At 33.1% G+C, this 20,586-nt stretch overlaps 1 protein-coding gene across 19 annotated transcripts in view; it reads left to right on the top strand.

The window, feature by feature from the left end:
- The window catches only part of MEF2C (myocyte enhancer factor 2C), a 139,044-nt gene that overhangs the window by 16,283 nt on the left and 102,175 nt on the right, over positions 1–20,586 (top strand). For 3 of the 19 annotated variants that reach the window (XM_063180318.1, XM_063180324.1, XM_063180325.1), the window contains one exon: positions 9,352–9,564. The exons of 15 other annotated variants lie outside the window; for them this stretch is intronic. The gene's annotated coding sequence lies outside the window, so the exon portion shown is untranslated. Of the gene's footprint in view, positions 1–9,328; positions 9,565–20,586 lie in introns of all 19 variants that reach the window. One more of the 19 variants, XM_063180320.1, reaches the window with a different exon arrangement.

Below are 20,586 nucleotides of genomic sequence, written 5' to 3' on the forward strand. Positions count from 1 at the left end.
AAGAATGCAGGGATCATATACTGTCTGCATCCTCTTAAGATTATTTGACCAAGAAAAAAGGAAATGTAAGTTTAGGAGCCTTATTAAAATTGGTACTAAATGGTGAATAGTGTGGGAGATGTAAGTCTTTTACAGTTATGTTCCCGAATTTCTAGTTTTAGACCATAATAAGAAAATTAATTAAAATAATTTCTTACTGTGAATTTTCTTCCAATATGGGATCCACATTTTTTTCCTTTTTTTAGACATTTCATCTACCTGCAACATGTATATTTAAAACCAGACATACCTTTCTTAAATGGTTCTTTTTTAAAAAATGCCTATAATGTTAAAGACAAAGAGAAATGAAATTCCTGAAGCTTTTCACAAAAGTTTGCTTAAGAAATATTTTGGTAACTCATTATTCAGTAGATAAAAGTAATCATATAGAAACTTAGGAACTGAGCAGGAGTTGTAAATAGAATATTTTGCCAAATTAATTTCTTTTAGTTTTACTTTTCTCTAGAACAGATTAATTTATTGTTCATCAGGATAGTTTAGTTCATTTTCAGAGACAGCTGAAGTTATTTCTACATTCCTTTAAGGAAGAAGTCATTAATTGTTACTAGGCTCTTGAAAGAAAAACGACTTGCTGTTTGATACATTAAGGTCCATTTTTATCTGTTTGATATAATTATTCAAAATTGTGTGATAATTTTTCCAAAAATCAAGTAAGGTGTATTGGTATTTTTTCAAAAAAACTGATGATGGAGATGAATCTATATAAACTGTTATGTAATTTCCAAGAATTTATAGTCCTTGCTTCAGCATCCTGAATCATGGCCAAAACACTTACATTTTTTATGCATTTTATGTTTTTTAATTTTGCTATTTGATATCAGCAGAGAGATTTTGCTATATCCTCATTTATGCTCTGTAATGATTTCGGTACAAAATATTTTTAAAATAATACATTTAATTCTGAAAGCTAGAAAATTTTGAGCTTAACAAACAGAGTTAGAATTCTGATATTTGAAAAGGATGAAAATAGAATTTTGGATCCTGCTTTAGAAGCAAGATGGATTCAGAAGAACTTTGGTCAGCAAACACTGATGGTGCAAGTGAAAAATTGAAAAACTGAATTTTTAAACTATTTTTAGAAGTAATTACTTGAGTCCTCTGACCAGCTTTAAGGTCATTTTCTTAGAACTGATGATCAGTGATACATATGGACAGGTGATTAAAAGCTAGTGTCTTCAGCCCTCCACTTTATTGTCACTGTCTCATTGACTGCATGCAGGAGAGGTTGTCTATTCACTGAGATCTGTCATCTTTAGGAAATCAGACCAGCTTATAGGGGCAATTCACAAAACCAACAGTGACAACAAAGTCTTATGTGCCTTACAAAAGAAGGATTAGGCAGTTCACATGTCATTTTGATTGGACAGCAATAAAAGCTGATTGCTGTGGCATATCAAGACACACTTCACTTTTAAGTGATTATTGTATGAGACAACTAGAACTCTGTTGCTTAGTCATTTTTAAATGTAATTCAAATAATGGAAAACTCAATTTTGACCATTACTGGACATGTATGACTTTATAGTGAAAGTACAGCCACTTATAGCATTGTTACACAAATTTTATAAAAACTTCTTAATACACCACTTTGGAGAAAAACAAATAAAATGTGGTAGATTCTTGGTTCTTGGATTTTTTTAAAAAATATATTTGTCTAGATATTTTTCTGTAATCACAATTTAAAGTTACTAAAAGTGACTAGGCTCTAAAAAGTGTCTAGAACTACACTGCACTTAACCATATTAAGAGCTTATGAGCAGAGGAGTGTACCTTAAATGTGTCAGGGCTTTACAGATTTAGCAGAAGTTATAATATTGAACAACAACTAAAGAATCTTATTTTATTCTCTTATTTTTTAAAATATAATGGGTTTAAAAACTATTATTTGTGTTGCATGTGTGTAGTCTGATTTGAAAATAGCCAAGAAATTAAGTGCTGCCCCTGTATTATTAAATATGTCATTTATCAGTGAGAGTAGAGTTTTTTCCTATTTGCATAATTTAGTTAAAATGTACAGCCTTAACATTTAGAAGTATGGAAATAGAAAGCTGATAAATTCTATGATAATTTCATATAATATTTCAAAAGAACTCTTTTTTTACCCAACTGATGCCTCCTAGTGTTTCACATAATAAAACACTAATGAGTCAACCATAAATGTAAACATTATTCTTTCATTTTCTTCATCTTATGTGGTACATAAAATTAATATTTATGTTTTTAATTTTGTATGCATTATTTTAATCAGACAAGAAACTCATATAAATTCAGATGTCTCATTTTAATGGATACTGAAGGTGCATTTCTATTTTCTTTCACTATAGCTTTGCCTAGCTGTGTTTTGAAAAGTTTAAGTTATATAGTTTAAGTAAGATAGGGTACGTTTTCATTTTCTCCTTTTGTTTCCTATGTGCATTAAATGAATTTCTCAACAATGCATTATTAGGCTCAAAAAATTCCTTAAAAAGGAATTTTAAACATTTGCTAGCATGATGCTTTGAAAAGTAAGCCCTCAAAATAGGCAATAAATGCAGTTATAGAAATGTTTGAAATGTCCTAAGGGACCTCACAGCCAAATAATATTAAAAAACACTGGTCTGCAACATGCTCACTCACTACAGTCCTCAAAGAATACTTACCGTATTTTGTAGCCATTCCTGATTATTTTACTGTTGTATGATCAAGAAAACTCTGTGAAGACAGTTTTCAAATTCACAAAATGTGCATCTTACTCTTTTAGTTGTGTGTGTGGATGATCAGTACTTCTGAAAAACAGTTCATTTGCATAAAATATTGAGATGGAGTTTGAAGTGGTAAAGACAGTGTCCTTTTCTTACAAGTGCAGTCTGGTCGTATAACTTCTGAATGCCTCAAAAAACCACATTCAGCTCTATCAGACGACAGTAGAATTTTTTACCTTTTATTTTATGGAAAAGTTTAATTTTCAAAAAGTTATCTAGCATCAATTCAAAGTAAAACCTAGGGGCCTCAGCTGAATATTGGATCTGTCATGTATGCTCTTATAATAATAAAGAAGCAGTCAAGACTGAGAATACTCTTACACAATCAATGCCACAGTTTTATGTAAAGTATGAGATCAATTTAGTGAAAACTGAATTGGAAATAAAGCCTATTATGCTAAGAAAAGCAGTGAAATTCCTTGGTACTTATTCTGTTCAAGAAATCTAAAGATATATAGTCAGTTTACAATTAAAAATCAAAGTTTAAGAGTTAATATGAGTAACAAAAATTTGTGTCTTCTCAATGCGCATACAATAAATTAAGGGGCCTACTTACAGAAAAATTCTGACCGAATGCATAGAGTTAAGTCTATATATGCAAATCTTGGTCTTGCAAATTAGTATCTGAATTTAGAAGATTTTAAAAGTGCGTATTTTAGGATTGTGTTTTGCTATCAACCCTTTTAACATAGCATTTTTCTCCCAGTAGTTTTAAAGTGCAAGATCAGTAATTTATTTAACCCAAGAAATATGACGTAGAAGCCTGTCCTTTAAACTTCCTTACATCTTGAAGGTGTTTCAAAGTATGTAAATGACACCTGTTATTCTGTGAGGAAAGCTACCATGCTTAGAATTTTCTGATATATTACATTGCAGCTTGCATTGTGAAGAGAAAGTAAATGTGGAAGAAAAATAGGGGGAAGTGCAGCAAAAAAGAATCCGTGTCATTTCCAGTGTAGGACTGATACTCTGAAATACTCCCAAACAGAACCCCACCCAGCTTTTTTTCCCTTTCTTTTTTTTTTTTTTTGTTTTTTTTTTCTTTTTTTGTTTAAACAACTACATTTAGATTGCTGAGATCTAAATTACAGCCTACACTTGTGTTATCGGACTTAGAACAATTTCTGGACAAATTGTCTGAGAGTTATTTTAGTCCTATGTGGAATACACTGGCACAATATGGATTCAGTAATCACACCAGTGAGGTCAGATAGACTATGCCCCATTTGCAATCCCCTGGACAGGTGTTTTAGCAGTCACCTGCTGCAGCAGGGTTGATGTACTTATTTCTGCCTTCTGGCACCTTCCCCAATATTGGAAGCCTGCAAGAGCTCGAGTGAAGAGAGCTTCAGTGATCTTGGCCAGTACAGCTGGTCCTGGAAGTCAGTCAGTATCTGCTTCCTTCATTTAAGCTAACCATAAGGCAGCCCACAGATTAAGGACGGAATTGAACAGATGGCATACAGCTCCTCTGCCTTCTTTTCCCAGGTTATAAAGCTGATATGAAACTTAGATCCAAATCTATCAAGTCTTATCTTACTCTTAGTTCTTCAACTGTATCATTGATTAAATTAAGTTTATAATAAAAATTATCAACCAAATACCAGTGCAGGAATTCACCTTAAATATTACTATCTCATATTTTTCATGCTGTAATCTCAAAGTCTAAGTGAACTGGATTAGAAACAACATTATTTATGTTTGCTTTTATAGATATAGGGTGCATGCCACTTGTGGAAACCGCGCTCAGGTAAATTTCACTATTTACTTTTAAGTTGTCAGTCAATAGCTGTTAGGAAAGTATGTACAGAGGGCAAAGAGGGAGGCTTGTGAAATTGTTTATAGACCACATCAGAACAAGTTGACACATTACAGAACACCATCCACGTGGAACATTAATTTTAGTAATATAAAAAATCAAGTCACAGATTAGCATGTGCTATTTGTGTGATTTTGAATAAAATTCTTCCTCATAGTGAAAAAAAATTCAATATGACATTATATTTGAAATAATAGTCCATTTTAAACAAGATTGTTAAGATATTGTTGGGTTATCAGATAAATTACAATGTTTCAGAAATATTTGCCCTGTAAGAAGTTTGACTGCAGCACTTTTCATTTAAAAATTCAATATGGACTTCTCAATGAACACTGTTTTAAATAATTTCATCAGAGTTGGGTGGAAAAGATGTCCCCAAAATGAGGGCTAGGACGGGAGGGCATTGTAGACAAACAATAGGACACTGAGATCCTGTGACCATCCTCTAATGCTGGCCTATGTGTCTCCTTCAGCCTGGCATTTCAGCCTCTGAATTTTACTACCAAGAACTCGCTTTTGATGGCCATATCCCATGGGAATGCCTAAGTTACTACTATAAAAATGTTAATATTCTGGGGATATTCTGTGGAACCAGCAGGAGACAGTATGTTCTCTAGATTTAGCCTCGGGACTGCTATATGTCTGTCCATCAGAGTCCTGAATGTGTTTCTGCTTATGATAAGTGGCAAAACAGCAATAGAGGAGGAAGGCTTTTGGGGTGTTAGAAGAACATAGGTATGGTCTATTTGTTAAGATGGGATACAGTGAAGGAGAGTTAGTCATGTTGGTCAAACTTAAAACTTTAATCTTGCAGAATTTTTTCATTAAAAGTTCCTGTTGAAGTGTATATAATTAATCTTGCTGTGAATAATCTTTAATTGTTGCAGACATAGGGCAGTGGTCTTACTCATTGTTGATTGAAATATGTTGTAAGGCTGTAAGGAAAGATCTTTGGAACGGTATTTGATGACACAAATTTGATTTGATTTTGCCAACAGAATCTTGGAGAAATTGTCAGTTTTCCCGTCATCTTGTTTATGTTTATGAGATGGACATATCATATGATATGCAGAGGAATGAGAAAAAAATCCATGTTATGACCCCAGTGCAATCTATGAAATTTGTGAATTTGCATACTTACTAATCTTCTTCATGACATATTTTTTATTTCAGAATACTGAGCCAGAAAATACATGCATGCAGTGGCATGCAAAAATTATAACTTTATCCAAAACACATGTAGACAAATTTTAGAAATTATAAATATGACCATAAATGTTGGTAAGAGTGTATACTGGTATGGTCGTTTAAAACTAAAACAAATGTCATTCATGTTCTTGAATATACACATTTTAAAAACTATAAGCCAGGCTAGTACTCTTTGTTATATGATGTGTAGTTAACAATTGGAAATAATATAAATTTATGTTCAAAATGTATATCAAATGGAAAAGAAGTGGAAAAATTTTTTTCCACTTTACTCTTAAAACATGATGAAATGATTGCCAAGCTACCTAATTGAAGCAAACTTCCTATAATTATAGTTGTATCCTTGGTAGGTAGAAATCTGCATATCTTCACAGGGGAAACAGGATCTGATGTTTCTATTTTATGGCAGTTGATGCTGCCATAAAAAAGATTATGCATAGGACAGAAAGAGAAGAATGATCTTCTACATTTCCTGTAATATTGGCATACAAGTTGGACAAATATTTTTTTAGGTTTTCCAAAAATTGTTATTGACAAAGCAAAATGAAAATCTATTTTCAATACATGTTCCAGTACTTAAATCCTCATTGAGAACCTTGCATTTAGTTCAGTTATGCTTCCAGTAGATAGTGTCACAGGCTTAGTATTACACTGAGTGGTGACATGCAAAATAGTAATATAGAATGCATCCTTACTGCATGCTATCTTTTCTGGAATTTCATATTTTTAAAAATTGCTTGAGAGGTGATACAGTGGTGATAGGCATAATGCAAATCATTATGACAGATAAAAAGCAGGCAATAGAAAAGTTACTATTTTGGCATCATATTTTTAATGTTATTAGGATTATTTCTCTATATTTCTAATCATGTAGTAATACACATATCTGAGGGTGCAAGAATTTCTCAATGGAGGCAGGGTGTGTTTTTATTTCATCAATATATAACAGCAAGAAGCAATATACCATGCAACAGAGGTGTGACAAAAATAGAGAGACATTCTGCTCTGTTTTTAGGAGCAGTACTTGTCACCTATCTGGACAAATTATGATTTTCTTGAGCTGCTTTCTGTTACAAGTCTCTAAAAGTCACCACTGTAGAACAGTAGCCCTCTGTTCTACCACATTTTTATGTATATGATTACAAGCAAACCCCTCATGAGACCACCACACTGCTCCAAGAGGACACTTCTACAGATTTCTGATAAAAAGTAATTTTGAGAATAGTCAGGAAGAAAGTATTTGTTCACCCCTTTTACTGGTTTCCAGATGTAATCCACTAATGGATCAGAAGATTGCTCTATGAATTAAATACCATTCTAAAAATACAACTCCCATGTTTGATAAATATAAATTCAAAATACAATGTGGATATATTAAAAAAGTCTCTTTAAAATTGCAAGGAATTTAAAGATGTATAGTTTTGTGAGATTCTGATGATGATATGTGAAAGAAAGAATCATCAGCATTCTATTTTCATATGTTTTTTTTTCATACTACATCCTACTCTTATATGCAGACTAGTTAAATAAATACCCACTCTTATGTCTGTTCACAAAGACCACTTTCTATTACCATGATCTAAACTAGATACCTAAATCTAAAATGTAGGCTTTCTTTTGAAAAGGTGAGCATATGGCACATTCCATTTCAAAGTGTGCTCCAAAATTTGAACAAGTTTCTTAAATGCAATAATTGTCAGCACCAAATGTAACCCATCAGTTTCAATTTCCAAGGAGGCTAGGGAGGAGGATCTTTCAATATGAATTCCAAAACCTTAAAATATTGGGAGTATTTTAAAAATGTATGTTTATCCGTAATGTACAATTCAGTAATCATCATCTCCGAAGAGATACATGAACTTTATTTAAGGCAACAGATGCAAGGTAAAAAAAATTGCAAGTGAAGGGCAAAAGCTGAAAAACAGTATAAAAGGGACTAAGGGACTCAGAACCACCAAGTGTAAATTTTCAATGGAACTGCAAATTTCTTTCTTTTTTTTTTTTTGTGCAAGTCTGTTATGAAATGCCTGAGTGGAGTGAAATTATCACTTTTACTAAAACCTTAATTTTGTGTTAGAATCTGTTCAGAAAATTAGAAAGGACTTAGGGCAACATCTAAAAGTGGAATCTAGGTTTTACTTTGCTGTGTCCTGTTGTCTACTGCAATTCACATCCCAAATTAATTCTGGAAGTTCTTTATGAGTATTGGTTTAATTTTTATGTCAGAAATTCAAGAGTTGAGAAACCTGACTGGAAAGACTTCCTACTCCTAACATAGAGCAGTTAATAGTAAATTCTCTTTTCCATTGATTATAGAATATTGTGGGAGAAAGCTAGTCTCAGTTTCCAAATTTGAGGCCGTTACATTTTTCTATAGGTAATGAAATAGCCATCAAAGGAAGAACTGTAATTGGGTTATGTTTTGCTGGAATGCCATAGTTCCTTACCTATTGAGATAGTCTCTCAATCTTTTACCTCTCTTACTAAAAAATGCAAGCCTTTCTATCATTCTAGTCTGTAATATAGCTTTCTGTTTAAACTTATAGCTAGTTTAAACAACCAATTCAATGCCATCTTTGCTATTGCATTGTCTGAAAAGTTTGATTTTACTTTATAAAATACAATGTATAAGAAAATAATTCTTTTGATTTTACCTTTATAATAGCAAGTGCATTCATCTAAATACATAAAATTAGATAATAAATACTTCTGTGACAGTCTTTCATAATTTTTAGTGACCTCATCCTTTCATTTGAGTTAGCTTTTGAACAGATACTTACCATGTCTAATGAAGCTCTGAAATCTCTGATAAGCGCTAGAAACACAAAGAGATATTTGACTGTGAGGACAGTGAGCACGCTGTGAGTGAGTAATCAATTGATTCTGCGTTGGCTGAGACAGGAATTACAGGTCGAGGGTGTGCTAAATCTCTCAGTCTACCTCAGAGTGTTTCATAAACCTATAAGAGAAAAATTACTTCCAAAATAACCATTTTTTTGCATGTTCTCTCTCATCTTCACACCCAGAGTTTGGGTGGTCTTTTAGGAAAGACCTTGTGGCCTAGCATGCATGACTCTTCAGCCAGTTTCTTGTATAATTAATGTGCCTGTTGAATATGTGGGTGTGAGTCAAAAGCTGATTTCTTGACCACATTATTAGGCTTGAATTAATGAAGAAAAGTCCAGTTAAAAAGTTGTGGATAGTCCATCTTGACTAGTATTTTTGCAACAGCTTGAAGCTGCTCCTAAGTTATAAAAACATGCTGCTTTTTCCTTTTCTTTTACTATAATTTGGAAGTTCTGATCTCTTCTCATGAAGAGAACTTACATCAAAATATAATAAGGCATTTATTTAAGAGTATTTAAGACATAAGTAAATATATGACACTATGTCCTTTGTTCATGTATTTTAGCATAACTTTACTAACTTAATGACCTACTAAAAACTGATTTATGTACGGGATTCATACTGTTAATTAACATCCACTTCTTTTTCTCAGTTCTGCTCTGACTCTTTTTCCAGACTCATTAGAAAGAAAGGTACCATTTGAATAGAGCATTTCAAAAGAAGATCTTCTTATCTTCTCTTCTGGACCACCCTGGGAAGAATGTATAAAGATGTACCACTTCTTTGATCAAGAGCATTATAAGCAGACTTAAGCAGTTTTCTAAGTCCCTCTTGGGTGTACGTGTGTGCTTGCCATTCACACATCCCGAAATGAGATGGAATGTGAAGGTACATTTTATGCTTTTCTAGAGCTGTTCTCAGATTAGGAGAGTATACCTCAGCTTCTGTCTGCTAGATGTTAATTGTGTTATGTAACAATCTGTATGGGTTTCACAAAGCAAAATCATTCCGTTTTTCTAATGTGATTTTGAAGTACTTTCAGAATACCACATAATCACTGTAGATGGAGTGTATACAGGCTGAGACTGCTGGCCTCATAAGACTTCCATGTGCTCCAGATTACTTAAGGTGCTCAGACCATTAGGCGGTGTATGAATCTCCACTCAGATGGCAGTCCCATTTTATTCCTGATGTATAAGACAAAAGTGTGTAAAACGTCATGACAAAATTCCGAATAGTTTGTATGTTCTTTTTGCTGGAATGCTAATTATCAAAAAAGAGATGGGGGGGGGGGGGAGGGAGGGAGGAGCAAGCTTATTTGGTCTGTCTTGAAGTATTTAGTTTATCTTCAATTAACCAAAAGGGGAACAATGTAAATTACTTTACAGCTGAACAAAAAGATTTTACAGACTCATCAGAATTTCTGAATTCTTTCCTGAGTATAAGCATGCAGTTCTGGTGCCATGATGAGTCAATAGCTGGAGAGTGCTTTTTACTGTTTATTGAAGATCAGGTTCTCCTTTTATGTGAGAATACATAGTTACAATTATTTGTGGTGCCATTTTTTTATTGACCTGTAACTCGCCAATTCTTTTTAAAGCCATCTTGGGTTCACAATCCACATATGCAAGTGAAACTTGAGAAGATGCAAGCAGAAATAGCAAAGCTGACTCAATCACGATTTATGCTAATTCAACACGTGAGAGGACCATATCCTCTAATGCTAGAGTATTAGCAGGTTATTTGTTTTGCAGTGGTTTTAGGTATAATGCTACTTTGGTCTGAGAGCATAGCTAAGCAGAGGAAGGGTATTCTAGTGTCTGTGATGGCAGCTTTTATTTGGGAAGTGCGGAATCAACTCTTCCAGAGCCTCTTTTAGATCACTGTGAAGATTTCACTTTGCTCATGCATCAATTCCCGGTCTGTAGAACGAGATGGTATTTCCCTGAGGCAGATTCTGTGTGACCCAAGCACTGTGGTAACAGTGTCCATATGAGTACCATGGGGAATAAACAAGGCAACGTAGACTGTAAATATGTGGTGACTTTTAGAGACTTACAGTCTAAAGCAAAGGAACAGATTCTTAGAACTTCACTTTTGCTAGAAATTCATTTTAATTAAAGTTTAGAACTTTCTGCTTCTTTCTGTCCATTTTTCTTCTACTTCTTTAGTAGTTGTGCCAAGGTATCCATGTGTGTTTCTTCCACTGTCATCTGGCTCATTCCCAGCAGATGCACACAATCTGTTTTGCTGTCATTGACAGGGTTCAGTTATGAAAAAAATGTGGCAGAACATGCTGCTGTAGTCACTTATACAGGATTCTCTTTTCTAAGTAACTGAGAAGAAGTTAATTATTTTTATTTTTTTTACATATTGTTCAGTCTTGGGGTTTTATCCGGGCAATTTTGCATTGGGTTAAACAGGGTCTTGTTGTCATCTTAGCTTTCTTTTTTAATTCCTACTTTGTAAAGTTAACATTTGCCAATTATATGTATTACAGAAATCGCCACAGAATGTTGACAGGCCTCAGTTACAAGTGGCAACAGTAATTCTGGCCATTTGGGAATAAATGTAGTATTTCCAACTATTTTAGACAATATTATAGTGGTTTTTTTATATTTTATAATATAAATACAAATTTTCCCATTTATAAATAATCCTGATCATCCAAACACATGCACTCTTAAGTATCCTGAATGTACATTAATTATACAAAAGGATTTTGTATACGGGGATAATGTGTTCCTTCTTGTGCAAAGTTATAGTCAGTAAGAGGCTGAACAGAAATAAATAAAAAAATGATTTTTTTTTTTACTTTATTGCCTACAGGATAAAAGCTATAAATCTTAATCATTTATTGTGATATTTTGGTAACATATCTTAACATAGATTAGGGCCTGTACAGGATGCTGTGCAAATACACATTAATGAACGGCTCTACCCTTGGCCTTGACAGCATGAACAAACAGGATAATAAAAAAGAAGGTAGATGGAAATAAATGAAGTTTTTTTTTTTTACTATTATGAATGTCTTGCCTTTCTTCCCAGTGTTCAAAAGGAAGACTTGGTGTAAGTAATTAAACTTTATGGAAGGTATCTAACAAGAAAAACACTGTTTATTAGGTGATAGGGTGTTCTCACTGTCTTTGCCAAAGAAAAAACTAATCACCAGCTAAAATTTTGTGTTCCTTCTTTGCTGCTTTCTACCTCTATCTCAATGAAGGCAGAGATGACAGCAGCAATTTCCACACTGAATTTTTAAGTTTACAGTATGAGCCATCAAAAAACCACTAATATTGAATATGTATAGGCATTCTACATGTTTATTAAAAAATAGAATTTGGTTTACAAGCTGATATTTCCTATAATACTTTTATTTTGACCTAAATTTTCCTTTTGAATTGTACTTTGTTCATACAGGCTGACAGCTCTGGCTTCTTTATTTTTTTTTTATTCTACAGCTAAAAGAAAAAAATCTTCCACACCTAGAATCTCTATTAATTACCCAAACTGAAAACTAGTTTAGTGAGCCTAGTTTTGGTTTGCTTTGAAATATCTGCATATATACATTAACATAAATTAAACATATTTAAATAAATTTGGTCTATATTTTTAGATAAAAAAATAGACCAGGATATTTTTAGGATTTTTTAAAAAGACTATTTCATTTTGGGAAATGCCTTTATATACTTACAACTCTGAATTCATATTGTTGTCCCTCACCTAGTTGCAGATTTTGTATCATTGATAGATTATTATGTTAAAAAGGCTATCTGTAAATATGCTACAGTGGTAGACTGAGATTAACTAGGCGTGTGGTTTTTCTGTAAATTTGTTTCTTATGATCATGTACATATATTTATACATATGTACATGCGCATATATAAATATATATATATATGTATATGTGTGTGTGTGTGTATGTGCTTTTTATACAAATATGTATGGTTTTCAAACTATGATTGCATGCTGCTGAGTATGCCTTAAATTGTAAACAAAACGGTCAAAATGTCTCTTCAATTAGACCTCCAAAAATAATCAGTCCATAAACATGTGGTGTTCTTTCTCTATATATATACAGTTATTATATAAAATAAAAATCTTTCATCTAAACTAAAATCTTCTGTATTATGCTTTAAAAATACAGTAATTTTAGTGTGGTCTTCATATATACTTTTATATATGTTGGCATATTTTGGTCTCGAAAAAATAAATGTAAGAATACCAAACGTAATTTCTCCTGATTTTATAGATAGGTTGAATTAAAAGATGACTGTAACCCCTGTTTTTCATCATAATATTTTTAATTTGTATGTTTTTTAAGGAGAGTATTCTTGTATTTTGGAGCTATTTTCAAGCTACACCTTGAAAGTTTCTGGAAATAATTTCAACTTTTTAATTTGTCCTAAAATTAATTTAGTATGGGATTTGTTAATGTGGGCATTTCTAGGAGACAAATAGCATCAGTGTATCACATATAATGCAAAAAGCAGACAGAGAAAATAGGGTCCTCAGATGATTACTTTTACTACTTCTACGTCTTGATTGCTAGGCTCAGTTTAACTCCAGAAATATTTTTACGACTTAGCTATTACCCTTTTAAGACTAAGATTGCAGCACACCTATTAGTTGTTTGGGTAGCGAGAAGAGAAAAGGATAATTTAATACATTTCTAGAATAGAATTTATATCCTAATCCTTGATGAATTGATACTTCTCCAAAGTGTCAGGAAAGATGGTAAAGACCAAATGAAAGACTTCAGAATGTAACATTTTCTCATTGTGCCACCTGTCAACCTTGATTTTTTAAAATTCAATCATATTGATTGTGGTTCCTTTATTGAAAACAAAAACAAAATCAAAAACCAAACAAAAAAATCAAAACCCAAAACAAAAAAACTCTCTCCCCCGCCCCCAAAATAATCATAATTTAAAAAGTCTATAAAATTCATTGCAGCTTAGTACAACAATACACTGCATTTAGATCTAAATGCTAAACACAAGAATCTCAACACCATTTGCCTCGTATTTTATAATCCTACATGGAATCTTATGTGGTCAAAAAGATGACATTTATACACATCCAAACTGGACAAATTAGATTATAAAGTCCAAAGCTGAAGATTTACTATACAGAACTTTATTCTGAATGCTAAGCAGTTTCAGATTCTGTTTCAAACATCAGTGCTGATCTCACTGTAAATACCTAATAAGCAAGAAGATGTGAAATAAAGAAGGTGTTTCAGGTTTTTTGTTTTCATTTTACATAGCTGATAACTTTCCATGAAAAAACAAACAAAGAAACAAAGAAACAAAGAAATAAAATCATAAGAGAACTGGTCAAATGATTATTAGAAAAGCAATAGACTGAGAGCTTTTTTTTTTCACAGGTGCTGCAGCTTTTAATTTACATGAAGTTTTGTATTCCATTTATTGTCATCACTGCTGTATAGGGACTAGTATTTTCAGTGTCCCAGTAATGTTTCAGGAATAAACATTGATACTTAAGTGATAGTATGCAGATATCTGCGTACCTTCTAATAAGCCAATATATAAAACAGGTCAGTAAATCCTGTATATACTTCCATCTTATACTTCAACAGTAATATAAATAACTTGAAGACATCATTAAAGGTATCAGTTGTATGCATGATTATACACTGGAAAATTAAGATATAATTAATATTATAGGACTATGTTTTCTTGCTGTTACGGAAGTAGAATAGTTGGGTCTTTTTCCTGTGAAAATATTTTCCAGTGCCTTGCCAGTAGCATGTTTCCAATGGGAGAGTCATCCTCTCTAGCTGGCTGAAGCAGATTTTTTCCCTGTGTAAGGCTAGATGTGGATTTTTCATGAGCAGAAACAACCTAATTTTGTGATGTGAGCTGTCCTCAAAAATGTATTATTCATAAAGCATGGTTCTTCAACAGTAATGACAGCTTGAGCTAGTACTGCCCCTGGTGAAAGCACTGTTTGTATGGGGAATTTTTTCTTTATAAAAATAGACAATTGTTTATTTAATCTGTTTGCCTCCAGATGCAGGACAAACATATTACTCAAGAAAAATTTATATTCATACACAATTTAAGAGAGAAGGGGACTGTCTGGATGGAGACAGAGCTGACCACTAACTCTAACACAGGGCAGAGAATTGCTGTAGTGTACAGTCATGCTACACCTGCCTAAATCTCAGAAGTTGTGTGCATCTATGCAGTGCAAGAGATACCTTACAAATGATTAATATTCAACACAAAAAAATGTATGTACAAATTTTAATTATTTGGCCAATTATATTATGGCCTCTGTTTCTCTAACAATTTGTCATTGACAAAAATATAGACGGTGCTTTAATTATAAGAATATTGTTTTGAAGAAAAATACTGTAATTTTGAGGGTTCTGCATTATTCAGAAAATTTAAGCATGTTCACAGTGTTAATATGACTGATGATAAAGAGCTCTTTCATGGTAACACTTCTAAATGATCTTATATTGAGCTTAATTGACAAAGCTATTAATATCATTCTAATTTTTTTTAGTTGCCAGTGTCTTTAAGCTTGCAAATACACTGTCTCCATAACTTTTTAAGTTTTTTATTTCTGTTATCTAAAAAATGTAAAAATAAGAACAGACAGATAGCTTTGTTGTTTTGAATGTCTTATAATTCCACTTTAGTTTGTTTGAAAACTTGAGTGCGAAAATATCAAACATAAGTAGGTGAAAACATAACACATATCTTTCTGATTGTGTAGATTCTATTGTGTAGAATATATACATTTGACATTATAGAATGAAACCTTTCTCTTCGGTATGCTGTTAGAAAAATTCCAGGCAAGAAAGCTCTTACTCAAATGCTCAATGTGCATCCCAGTTAAAGTAAGGCCTTTATCAGACCCACTGGGCAATTCAAGTACTGAAAGATCCTGACAAATTTTTGAATGAGAAGAGCCAGGGCACTTCTGAAGCTGAGAAAAGAAACAATTAATTGTAATTAGGTAAAGCAGATGTTTAAGGAACGTGTAATCTCTGATCAACAGGATAATTTTCAAATCTTCGATACTTCCTTAATTTTTATCATGTTTGTCTATATGGGGCATGCAAGGCAGAGAATTTTTCTTCTCTTTTGCAGAGAGTACACTTCCCATAAGCAGAAACTGGGTTATGGACAGAAATAATCTATATTTTAAAATAATAGGGAAAAAAAAGAAGACAAAGCATCAAGTTTATATCATAAAAAAGATTTTGTCCACTACAGGTCTCAGTCAGAACTTCTGTACACAGTAGCTTCTCAGAAAACTAGGCAACTGCAGCTATTTCAGCATTATATTAAGCTAATATTTTCTTTCCCTGAATATCCACTGTTATGTAATAACACTGAAAAATAGTCAACTTGTTTGTACAAACTTATCCGAGAGACCTCTTCCTTTAAGCAATAAGGCCTGGTGCCTGTGGATGATCTTTTTCTGAATGACTAAAATTAATCTGGTTTTGGTTTCATTGCCTATCTTGCTTAATAAAAAAACATATAAGCAGATTTGTAGTTTCTATTCTGAATTGAAGTGTGAGAAGATATTCTATGAAAGCCGCAAGGAAACTCGTGTTACTATTTCCTTAAGCTCCTTCTTCCATTTACTGAAGTCTTGCTAGCAAAAGAGAAATTCTTTTCCATATCAGAATATTCACCAAACATGCTCTATTTTCTGGCATCTTTAAGTGTGAAATTCTCACACAGCATGTTACAGAAAACTTTAGATTCTAAAACAGACCGAGAAGCTTCTTCCTGTCTCCATGAAGCCATAGGTGTTATGAGAGCTTGTACATGCACAAAGCTGATCTAAATGAGGTTTCAGGGACACAGTAATATGAGTATATTGTGTGGCTGTTTTAAGATAAAGGACCAAATTTTAGTAGAAGACCTGAATTGTTTTCCCATCTGTTTCTGTAGACCTGTTGCATAACTCCAAAAATTCCGTTTGAAAATTTCTACTTTTGTTGTAAAATTTCACCAGTGTCTATAGGTGATAAGTGAAAAAGAGGAAAAGAAAATATTATTATATATATTATTTTATAATCCGTGTATTTTTTTCAGCAGCTTCAAAAGAAATAACACTTGTCATTTGGTAGCTGCAGCTATTAGTCTGTTGAGACATAAGAGGAGATGGGCAGATGTTGAATTATTCATGAAGGCTATTGCTATAGTTGATGGAAGTTCATCAGCTAATTCCCCCACTCCATTATGGACTTTCTTTCAAATTCAGTCAGGAGTACAAATACAGGAGTACAAGCCATTACTTTTAATAATAATGCTACCAGAAGTTTCATAAATTATATCACATAAGCTTTCTCTTTTAAGCAAGTTACTGACTGTTCATTAGAGGCTGATAGGTGCTTAATTTTAAATACTTTTAATAATACTAATTCATGAATAGTGTGAACAATATGATATTCTTTCAAAATGTAACTTTTACCAAAAAGTTTTTAAAATGTATGTAATAATTTTAACCTTAATTCAACTTGATGACCCAAAGTCTGACATTTTAATTTATATGCATATTTAAGTATTTTCTGATTTATGAACACAAGGAGGTTTTGGGTGCTGTAACTTACAACATGTTCTTCAGTTTATAGGCCAATTCAACATGTGTAAATCCAAGAAAATCTCAGTTTGCCCAAGCACAAAGAAATCAAATGCTAATTCTCCTGCTTACATGAGGGAGTTGAAGCAGATGATCTCCAGAGGTCCTTTCCAAACTTAAGTATTCTGGGATTCTGGAAGAAGCCAACAATTTTGTGGTGCAGGCTGTCAGAATAATGATAAAATGCTGACATTTAAGGTTAGTTTGGCAGACACCAAAATCATGTCATGAAGTGAGTGCTCACAGGTATTGCAGGAATGTTAAATATCAAAGATTTTATCCCAGTTTCAGTGATGAGGAGCTGGGTGACTCTCACACAAAAGATTCCCCAAATGTAGCTCTCCTTTTCACATAGGCCAGGTGAAAGGGGCATATTGTCAGCTATCTCTGCTTTGGCCACAGCAAAAGCACAAATCTTACCAGCATGTATTTGTTTTCTTTAGGAGATTTCCTTCTCTTCTTACACATCACTGCAGTCTGATTTGGGGATTTGAGAGCAGTAAGAAATTGTAGTAAAAATTTATTCTCCAGTTCAGCCCCCTCTTCTTTATGGAGATTTCTGTAGTGAATGAGTTTGAAAAATGTCTGTTCTGTGGTGTGCTTGATGTAGACAGTGCTCTTATTTATCCTGTGATGACCTAACAGCAGCAGCAGCAGCACATGCCCTTTTGATGGAGAGGATTATTGTAATTCCCTCCTAGAAAGGCTTCTAGCAGCTCAGCTCTGTCACTTGCAGCCTGTTCAGAATTCAGTGACACACTCCCGTCCTGTCTTGAGCAAGTACAATCATTTGCCTTGTACATTCACTCATTTACTTTGTCTGCTGTGAAGTAGCTGTTTGATTTGAAAGTATGCTGCCTTAGTTTTGAAATCTGTAATGATTCAGATTGGGCTATATTCGAAAAGTCCTCCGCAAATATCATATTGACAGATATAACCACCCCCACAGCATATTTTAGGAATCTCAGCATCACATCTTAGGTTGCCAAGTTATGTCCTTTGCCAGGATAGGCCTTCAGGTAAGGAACTTCACCAGGAAGTCTGTCTTGAACTGTACATACGTATCAGCAAACACTGAAATTAAATATATAATCTTGGTTGCTTTTAAAAATCACTTTCCTATTGTTCAGTGTAATTTCTATTAGGACTGTATTTATTCCAGTTCCTCTCAGCAGTACTTGGAGTTGTTCTGTCAAATTTTCTTTTTCCCTTATTTGTCTTCAAATTTTATTTTTCCCTAAGCATACTACTGATGTAGTTATGGATAGTGACTTCTTAATAGCATGTGATGTTTCATGTCAAAAGCATGACCTTTTCTGTGTCAACATAAACAGTATGTCAACATAATTGCTTACTAAATAATACACAGGCTGTTTTTACATTTAATGTAATTCTAAAACTTGTATTTGAATCTTTATTCCTCTTCTTTACAAGGAATTATCCCTTTCTTCTTCCTATTATGCATTGTAAGTCGCTAGGGTTCAGCTGTACTATGCTGTAGATGGAAAGGAATTCTCTTTGTCTGCTTGTCTTGCTGTGCATCTTGTTATTTCTATTCTTATTGTTGCAATTACGGTGGCATGTTTACAGCTATATTAGTATGGTGTCTAATTTTCTTCATTGATGATAAAGTAATAAGGCTATGTTTGAAGAAGCTTAGACTAGATGCCAAATGTTAATGGTTTCAGTGTGGTCAAATGAATTCTGCACTTGTGGGCATCCATGAAGTACTTTGAATAAGAAATAATCTATTTTCTTCTGTTCCATGTCTGAAATTTCAGTCTAATAATTTATAACCTGAAGTGAGTTATGAAAGTTGTTGGGACTCTTATTACCAAGTTGCTCTAAATACTATTCCATGCACTGATAATACCCCCTTTCACCTGAATACGGAACTGTATTTAGATGCACAAAACTTGAATGCAGGTTAACTGCATGAGGAATTAGGTTTTTCATCTTGCACATGCTCATTGATTTCAAATTCTCATTGGCTTACTTGACTTATTTGGGTACAGTAACAACATCTGTGATTTTATTCATATTAACCATTACATTATATGTAATTAATCTTAGGTACAGGAAGAGTTCTGCAGTCCTCAGCAAACAATTTAAGTGCTTCGAATTAGGCATTCATGCTTGTAGGCTTGAGGCTACAACTCATGGTACTGCAAAGACTTAAGTATTTGTTGAAGTTTACTATTTTTTGATGTTGTACCAATGTCACAATTACTTTCATCAAGTAAAATGCTGCCCCATTAAGACTTTGCTTAATAGTCTGGTGTGATGGTGCTTTTTAAAATTATTTTAAATCCTTTGAATTTTACACTATCTCATGGGTGCAAGTTACTTAAATAATCTGATTTAAATGAGCACAATTCAGAATGTTTCCTAGACTGTATTATTAGAAAATGAAAGCTAATCTGAAGTGGGAAAAAATAATTGTTGGTGTGTGGTTTCTTCTTCTTACACCAAATTTTACAAATCAGTTAATTTCAGAAAAAAAAACCAAACTGAAGTTGAGGAAGTTGACGTGTACCTGAAGTTCACTTCATTACGTTTAGATTTTCCTAAATTTTACTTCTGTGCAAACTCCATACTCTGTAAGATTAGGAAATTGATGACTTTTTCAACTGTTTGTTTTTTTTTTTTTTTTTGTCTTGTCATTTTTAGTAATCTTCCAATGGATTACGCTCAATGTCGATGCCAAGGAACCTTTTAGCCCAAATAATTCTTGAAACAATCTAAAAGTATTACATACTATTAAGCTGGGAATTTACAAATGCTCATTATTAGATAGTCTTCAAGGTAACTTAATCATAAAGCCTTGAACCACAGTCTCAGCAGAATGTGGTGTTTTTAATAGCACTGGTTCCTGTGAGCAAATTTTATTGTGGCATCATGGAATAATATGCATTCTTTTGCTTATGATTTATTCTCCGTAGATACAAAATGGTAAAAGAAGTGTGTTAATGTATTTTAATTCAAAGTACTTAGCTCTTAGTACTTAGCATTTAGCTCTGTTACAGTTCAGAGATTGAATAACCAGTATTAAAATACTACTTGTTTTTAGTCATGCTATACCGGATGCTCACAGTGACAATATTGATCAATTACTGGTAAAGATATACAGCACATTTTACAGATCATTGCTAAATATTATATTCCTCTGTTTCAGTGTTTTCCAGAACACTGCTGAACATCAGAAGTGTAAAACTACTACGTTCAATAATAGATAATGTGTTTCAATGCTAGTTGCAACTTTGTTCTAGAAGAAGA

This window comes from Melospiza melodia, chromosome Z (assembly GCF_035770615.1).
Source record: "Melospiza melodia melodia isolate bMelMel2 chromosome Z, bMelMel2.pri, whole genome shotgun sequence".
Classification (NCBI taxonomy): domain Eukaryota; kingdom Metazoa; phylum Chordata; class Aves; order Passeriformes; family Passerellidae; genus Melospiza; species Melospiza melodia.